Genomic DNA, 7,886 nt, shown 5'->3' with positions numbered 1-7,886 from the left:
TCAAGTTTCAAGATAGCGATTGCGCTATTCGTCTTGTTTGATGCTAAGGATCTTTTGAAATTCAGGAAGCGATACATACATACCTTTGTGATGCTGATTAGAAAGACTGAGTCTATGCTAGCCACAATCCAAAGGGGAGACTGTTAGGTCAAAATTTGTTGGTTTGGGCTACGCATCTATCTGTATAAGTCTGACGTGCTTCTGATCAAAGAAGACCTGAGTCCATGCTAGCTCAAACCAAGGGGGAGATTTTCAGGTCAGAATTTTGTGGTTTGAGCTACGCATTCATCTTGTATAGGTCTTGGTAGGGTCTTGGGGTTTGCTATGTTGGTTGTAGTATGTTAGCGAGTGTGTGCGGCCATACACGCCGCACACAGAGTGTGCGGCCGCACACTGTGTGTGCGGCCATCACGTGTGCGGCTGTACACACGTGTGTGGCTGGTGGTCCTATAAATAGAGTGTGTCTGTGTCAGTTGTAAAGAGACGTCAGTGACGTATGTGTGTGTTTTCCCAAGGTGTACTTGATATTTACTTGCAATAGATGTGTGCATGCTTGATTTTAATTCTTCTTCTTCTACATCTCACCTTAATTGCAATTAACTTCATTGATTACTGAATTGGATCCTTAGTTTTGGGACTTACACACTTTTTGAAACTTCTCAAAGTATCAGAATTATGCTTAATCTTATAAACACAACCATATTTACAGAAAGCATCAGTAAATCATGACGAATAAATTTAGCATCCTTCGTGGTGGATCTAAATAGTCCACATCAATGCATACTATATCCTTTAGTCCTTCACTTGACTCACATAAACATGTGATCAGTGAATTTAGTCATAATCTTCCAACAATCAAGATTCTCATACATCACACTATTCAAATTGCATGACTCCAAGTTTCTATCCAATGGAAACTTGGGTGATGAAAATTCCTTTTCACTTGGTCAATCATGACACTACCACAAAAAATATAATTGAGGATCAAATCCCCATTTAACATTGCTAATAATAGAAATGTAACCACCAATTTTCATGCATGCCATTGCAAGGAAACATAACTTAAACTCGATAAATCAACAATTCACATTTATTTATAATAAGCGGAATTTTTTTTTCTTTACAATGCAAAAATATGAAAACAATGTTTCTAGACATTTTCTAAGCAATCTATTAAATTATCATAACTTCCAAGTAGGGATGAGCAAAAGCGGGTACCCGCCTCTTTTATTGGCTCCCGGAACCGTCGGTTCTTAGACATTTGGAACCGCTCCCGGAACCACCAACACCGGTTCCTAGAAATTTGGAACTGCTCCCAGAACCGCCAAGACCGGTTCCGGTTCTGGGTACCGGTTTTTTGAATATTTACAATTTTTATTTTATACATTTTATTGAAATAAACATTTATAAACATTAGGAGGCTAGTAGTACAAGATATAAAACTAAAATAATCATAAAAACTTGATCTTAAAACACCATGCCAACACAAGGGTAATTTAGAAAGTATTGTTACAAAATGATAATTGTCAGCAATAACAAAAGCCAAAACAGCAACATCAAAACAGCAAAACAGCAAACAATTTTCAGCAAGTTTCAAAACAGCACAAAAACAGTTAAACATCAACAGCAAAACAGCAAAACAAAACAACAAAACGGCAACAACAAAACAACAAAAACGACATCAAAAACAGCAACACAACAACAAAACAACAATCAACAGCCGCAAAAACAATAACATCAAAACATTAAAAACATCAACGACTTCACTTATTCTCTCCACGTGTATCTTCCATACTGTGAGTGATTTCTGTAATGAAATTAAGTATAAAAAGTCAAATTAGAATATAAAATATTATACAAGAAATATAAAATGAAATGATAAATAAAAGTGTATCTTCCACATTACCTTCCTCATATTTTTTTCACATCTTCTAATAATTGTTCAAGGTCAATACAAACACGTGATGCCCTCAACCAATCTTGAGTACAAATCAAAGCTTCCACCGTCTTTGGAAGCAAAGTACTATGAAAGTCATTCAGCACATGACCGGACGTACTAAAAGTGGACTCACTAGCAAACATAGAAACCGGAATAGCTAGAATGTCCTTCGCCATTGATGCCAACACCTTGTATGTTGTGCATTTCTCACTCCACCACTTCAAATTTTCAAATGTTTGATTATTCATTTTTTCAGGTGGAGCATCATGATATTCGTCCAATTCAGATTTTTCCATAGCATCTTCAATATCATTTTCAAAGAACTCATCATATATTTTTCTCATTTGCTAATTCTTAACCACACCAACAAAATTTTGACCATCACTATCATTCGTATTGAAAGAACTAGAACCATCATTCTTTGTTATTGAAGAAACATTAGAATAATAACTATATAGTTTGTTCAAAACCTCTAACACTTGAGCATATAATTCTTCAACCTTCTTAAATTCTAAAGGATACATTTTTTTAAAGAAAACTTCAAAAACCTCATCTTATACCTTGGATCAAGAGCAACCGCAACTAACACCATCACATTTGTTTTTCCAAACTGTCCATAATACTTGTCAAACTTTTTTCTCATTTGAACACCCATAAGAACAATATTGATGTCATCAACTTGTGTCCACTCCAACAAAGAAGCAAGTAAACCTAATATCTCATGATAATGCATCTTAGCCGAAACATACAAAGTTCCCGACATCCTTTTTGTGGCTTCAAAAAACTGCTTCAAACAAAGAGATAAATTTATAGCACTTTCCCAATCTTTTTCGGATGGAAATCTATCTTTAAGATCCTTCTAAAATGCATGGTCTTCTTTTCTCATTCTTTTACAAGCTCTCTCAAACTTAAGTTTATTTTTAGGATGGAAACCAATATATCTTATTACTATTTATGATTATACAACAATAAATCAGTTATTTTGGATTATTGTATCTTCAACAAACCACAAAGCATAAAAATAAAGTGAACTTTTGATATATTCTAGTCAAAAATTGAAATTTTGATTACAACCAAGGTAACAGTCAAAAAAATTGAAATTATGTATCTTCAACAAACCACAGATTACCTAACAGCATACAACTAATTGACCAGTCATGCAGGTACCAGCTAATAATCGAGATACTAATGATATTGATGGTAAATGATAGTATAAATTATGTTGATCATAAGAAAACCTAACAACATACAACTAATAGTCTAAAGGGCATATTTTGTGGCTATGTATCGAATTATTTCATCACTTGATCTCACTTCCCTCAATGATATAGATAGTAATACATGGAGGTAACATTAAGAGACTTCGAGAATCTAACCTGAAGATGAAGACTCGTAGTTGGAGGCTTGGGTTTCTTCGGTCGTCGTCTTCTACTCCAGCGAATCATAGGTACAGGCTAGCGATGGTCGGCAATTGGGAACAACGTGAGTGGGAGATACGAATGAGGTCTAAGAATCGAATGACTCCACCTTCGTCTTCTACTCTAGCGAATCAAATGGAAATTTGGAAAGCATGGAGCGTCAGCATCTGATTGCGAGAAGAAAGTCTAGGGTACTTCCTTTTTCTGATTTTTCTATACACGAAATCACCAAAATATAAATATTATATATATATATATATATATATATATATATATATATATATACATATATATATATATATATATATATATATATATATATATATATATATATATATATATATAAAGAGGCGGGTACCCGGCGGTACCGGTTCCCGGTATTGGAACCGGAACTGACGGGTCTCCAACGGGTATCGGTTTTGTAAAAATGAAAATTGGAACCGGAACCGCTTAAGGCGGTTCTGAAACTTTGAGAACCGGAACCGCTTAAGGCAGTTCCAATTCCAGAACTGGCAGTTCCGAGGCGGTTCCGGTTCTGAAAGCAGGTACCCGCTTCCGCTGCTCATCCCAACTTCCAAGTAGTAGCTTCCAAAATCTGAACCTCGAGGCATGCGGCAAAAATCCATATCTCACGATCAGATTCAACTTACATTTCCTAAGCAATCTATTAAATTATCATAACTTCCTTCTTTCTCTTAGATCCTGCAAAATATCAAAATGTGATCATTATATCATGTATTAAGAATCTAAGAATAGGAACTTATGAAAATAATGGAGTTAGATAATGGATGTACATGAAGCAGAGTCATATAACTTGACTTTACCATCTCTAAAATCTTTCAGGTAGTCAGGGTAGCTTCGCAACCAATACCGTTCCAATTTGAAATAGAAACATATGGACCTTTTGGGATTGGCTAATGGAACTATCTCAAAACTAGCCTTTCTCTTTACCATATGGTCAAATGGTTTGATCTTGGTTGATCCCTTTCCATTGGGAAGAGAAACCTTTTCTGGACTACCATTGTCAATGTCCATGGAAATTTAGGAGCCATACCCTTCAAACACTTTTGTTTCACTTGTCCTCTTAAGAATTTCTGCTTCAGCAACAATCAACATATGTGTCAGATCAATTAAGGTCACGTCGTGGTCACTCATATAGTAGTCTTTAATGAACTGATTATACGACTCAAGGAGTGAAAATAGAACCAAGTCAATGGCTAGCTCCCTTGGTAAAATGAAACCCAACATACATAATTTGTCAGTGTATGATTTCATTTTCAAAAGATTCAGACACACAAACTTTCCATCTTGATGTTTACATGCCAATAAGGCTTGAGTTACCTCGTATTTTTCAGCTTGATGGAAACATGAGTTAGGGAGATTCACTAGAGGAGGAGGAGGAGGAGGAAGAGTTGAAGAAGCATGACCTCCATTTCCACCATTTCCAAAAGAAGGGAATATACTTTCACCTTTACTAGAATGTGTAAGGTCATCTTCAGAAGTAAAAACATTTATAGAAGAACGAGGAAGGCCATTGTTTTCTGAACTTGACATCTATGATTGGAGAAAAGAGAATTCAAGTTAGTTGATTTTAATTCTTAATTATTAACCCATAAATTTAAATTAAGGCTAGGATCCATATTTTCGCTTCGAACTTTGAAAAGGGATGTCGTAATCAAATTCCAATCTATTTTAGGTAGGTAAAGCATTTTCCAATTTCAATATTATGAAAATCCTGGATCATTTGAGATTCATTGAACTATTTAATGGCATGTTTGATCTCGATTATGCTCTCACTTTGAGACTAGGATGCTGAGGATCACAAATGAGATGTGAATAACCATGCAAATTAGCATGGTAATCTCAATGTCATTTATCATCTCCTTTTAATGTGTCAATTAACCACATGCGCTCTATTAATCAACGATATTTTTCGAGACACCCACTACCACCCTTTATTAGTCCCATATTAGTGTGTCGGTTAGCCACATGCGCTTCACTAACGACTTATAAAGTGTAATGTGTAATTTCAAGGATTAGCATCAAATTCACATTTTTCCTAAAGTAACTAAGAGTGGGATTTCAGAAAATAGTTTAGTTCTTTTTATCATTATACTTTTAATGAGGTTATGTCCTATCAAACCCGTTCGTTAACGACCCTCCACCAAACAAGGGAGCGGTGGGTAAGAGTGGATACCCAATGGTCGTCATTTTTTAGGCGGCTTCCTTAAACTCCCCTTATAGATTGGCTTCGTGAATGAGACGTACTAGCATTTCGACTGACTTATTCTTATACATAGAGTAAACATTAAACATTTAATTTTACATATAGTGTAAGGTGTATTTTAAAACTTTTAAAATTCCAAGGGTTTAATCTTTTAAAAAATTAAACTTTTAATTTAATTAAATTTAAAATATCTTATGGATTTATTGATTAATCATTTAATTAAATTAATAATAAGATCCATAGGGATGTATTTTAAACTTTTCAAAATATTAGGGTTTTTAAATTTTAATTTTAATTTTCAAAATTAAGAGAAATTAATTTAAAATTAAAATTCAAAACAAATGATTTAATAATTATCTTATTAATTAAACATGTGATTAATTTATTAAATCGGATGAGGATTAGCCAATTAAATTAATCAAGATAATTTAACCTAATCCACTCCTCCTAAAATTTGAAAATCATGAGCGATAAATAAAATTTTATAATTATCTAGTTAATCAAATAAGGAGATAATTACCAAAAATAAGTAAATCCATATCATATCTATCAATTTTTGAAAATAGGACTTGGGGAGGAAGGTAAGGATATCAATCCTTGCCATTTTCAAAATTATGGAGGGTTAAGGAAACCCTAAATTTCAAAACTTGTAGAGCAAGGGAAAGGGTTAAAACCCTTTCCTAATTTTCATCCTAATTTTCAAAACATAGGGCCAAAGCAACCCTAATTTTGAAAACCCTAGTCCATTAGGGTTTAATTTCCATAAACCCTAATTGATAAAATTCAAACAATTGCAATCAAATTCAATAGAAAACAAGTCATGTCTCTGATACCACTAATGAGTTTTGAGCATAACGAACAAAAACCTATGTGTACATGCAACCCTAATTTTCCCGGTTTATGTTTTCTCTAACTGAACATACAACATTTGAACATAAATTGGGAAACCCTTGGAAACCTATGTTATTTTTGAAATTTTGATCCAGGGTTAGAAAAGACAAACCATTGATTGTTATATAGCTATAATAATGAAATCCTAGTCTTCTTGAGAGCAAGTGTCACAAGTGTCACGCCTCTAATGGTTCACACCTATACTAGGAAAGAGGATGAGAGAGGAGAGAAGAGAAGGAGAGCTAAGAATTTTGACTATTCCTCTAAGGAATCAAGTGGCTAAAACTAAAAAGGGGTAAGGACATTTAAATAGGCGAGGTAGCTTAGAGCCAAGGCAAGGATTTTAGGAGGAAACCCTAATTCCCTTATCTTAGGGACCAAGCAGCCCATAAACTCCCATCCAAGAGCCCTTGGACGAATATTATATGGCCTTCCTAGAAGTTTTCGTCCATCCCCTTCTAGGGAGGTACTAGAGCTCATTTCGTTAACTATGAGTAAATTGTCGAACAACCCCTGCACATTATTTTATTACTTTTTTATATTTTCATGATGTAATTTATAAGATTTATCTTCATTTATTTTAAACAAATATATTTATTTTTATGAAAAAAATATGACATGTTATTACAAAAGAAATGTTATTATAGAAATAATAGTATGTTGTTGTAACATCTACTTTCACGTATTGCTTTTGGAACATTATTTATTTAGTTATTTCAAATCTTCAAAATTTAAGGGTTTTGGGTTAACCTTAACGCGGTTATGAAAGTCGCTACTGTGCGACCACATCATTTATTGAACATGTGTTTCTTCCCACCACGGTGTAGTCATGTAATGAGCACGACAAGGTGTCGATTGGGTGCAAAACCCTAGGTCTCGGGCCTTGGGCCCTATTTAATCATCCTTATGATTAGGGTTTGCCCTCAACTACAACGTCTATCCCTTTGAAATAAAACCTATGTTAGAACAAAGTTCTAGTAGGATCGATAGATTCTAAGTAAAAAAACAATTAAAGATGTAATGAAGAACACAAGAATGGTTTAGCTGATGTTGAATGATTAAGCTTTAACACCTTAGAAGAGCTCGATTAAGAACTTCTACTGTAGAGGTGTTTAGGGTTACAAAAATAATAAAGATAATAATTACTATCGTATCTAAGGCATACATGCATGCACTATTTATAGCATAACCCTAATATATAATCACGGAAGGACAGGCCCAACCGGATATACAAAAGAAAAGCCCACGACGCAACACATAATATCCTACGATCTCCCCCATTGCGTCAATGGAGCCGAGAGCTCAATTCGGTTGAGCTATCACAGACTTCTTTACAGTCTAGAACACACTCGGTATAATGGCCAAAAGAGTTTGTCTAAAAGTGATGTACCACCGGAGCATGTCTGTAAAG

At 34.5% G+C, this 7,886-nt stretch overlaps 1 long non-coding RNA gene across 1 annotated transcript; it reads right to left on the bottom strand.

The window, feature by feature from the left end:
• Window positions 1-1,467: 1,467 nt before the first annotated feature.
• On the bottom strand, window positions 1,468-3,573 carry LOC111878989 (uncharacterized). The gene is made up of 3 exons (XR_002845989.3): window positions 3,316-3,573; window positions 1,907-2,723; window positions 1,468-1,807 (listed from the first exon to the last, which is right to left on the bottom strand). It is a non-coding gene; the product is annotated as an uncharacterized LOC111878989 (long non-coding RNA).
• Window positions 3,574-7,886: the final 4,313 nt, after the last annotated feature.

Source organism: Lactuca sativa, chromosome 8, assembly GCF_002870075.4.
Source record: "Lactuca sativa cultivar Salinas chromosome 8, Lsat_Salinas_v11, whole genome shotgun sequence".
NCBI lineage: Eukaryota > Viridiplantae > Streptophyta > Magnoliopsida > Asterales > Asteraceae > Lactuca > Lactuca sativa.
This window is presented reverse-complemented; position numbering and strand designations above follow the sequence as displayed.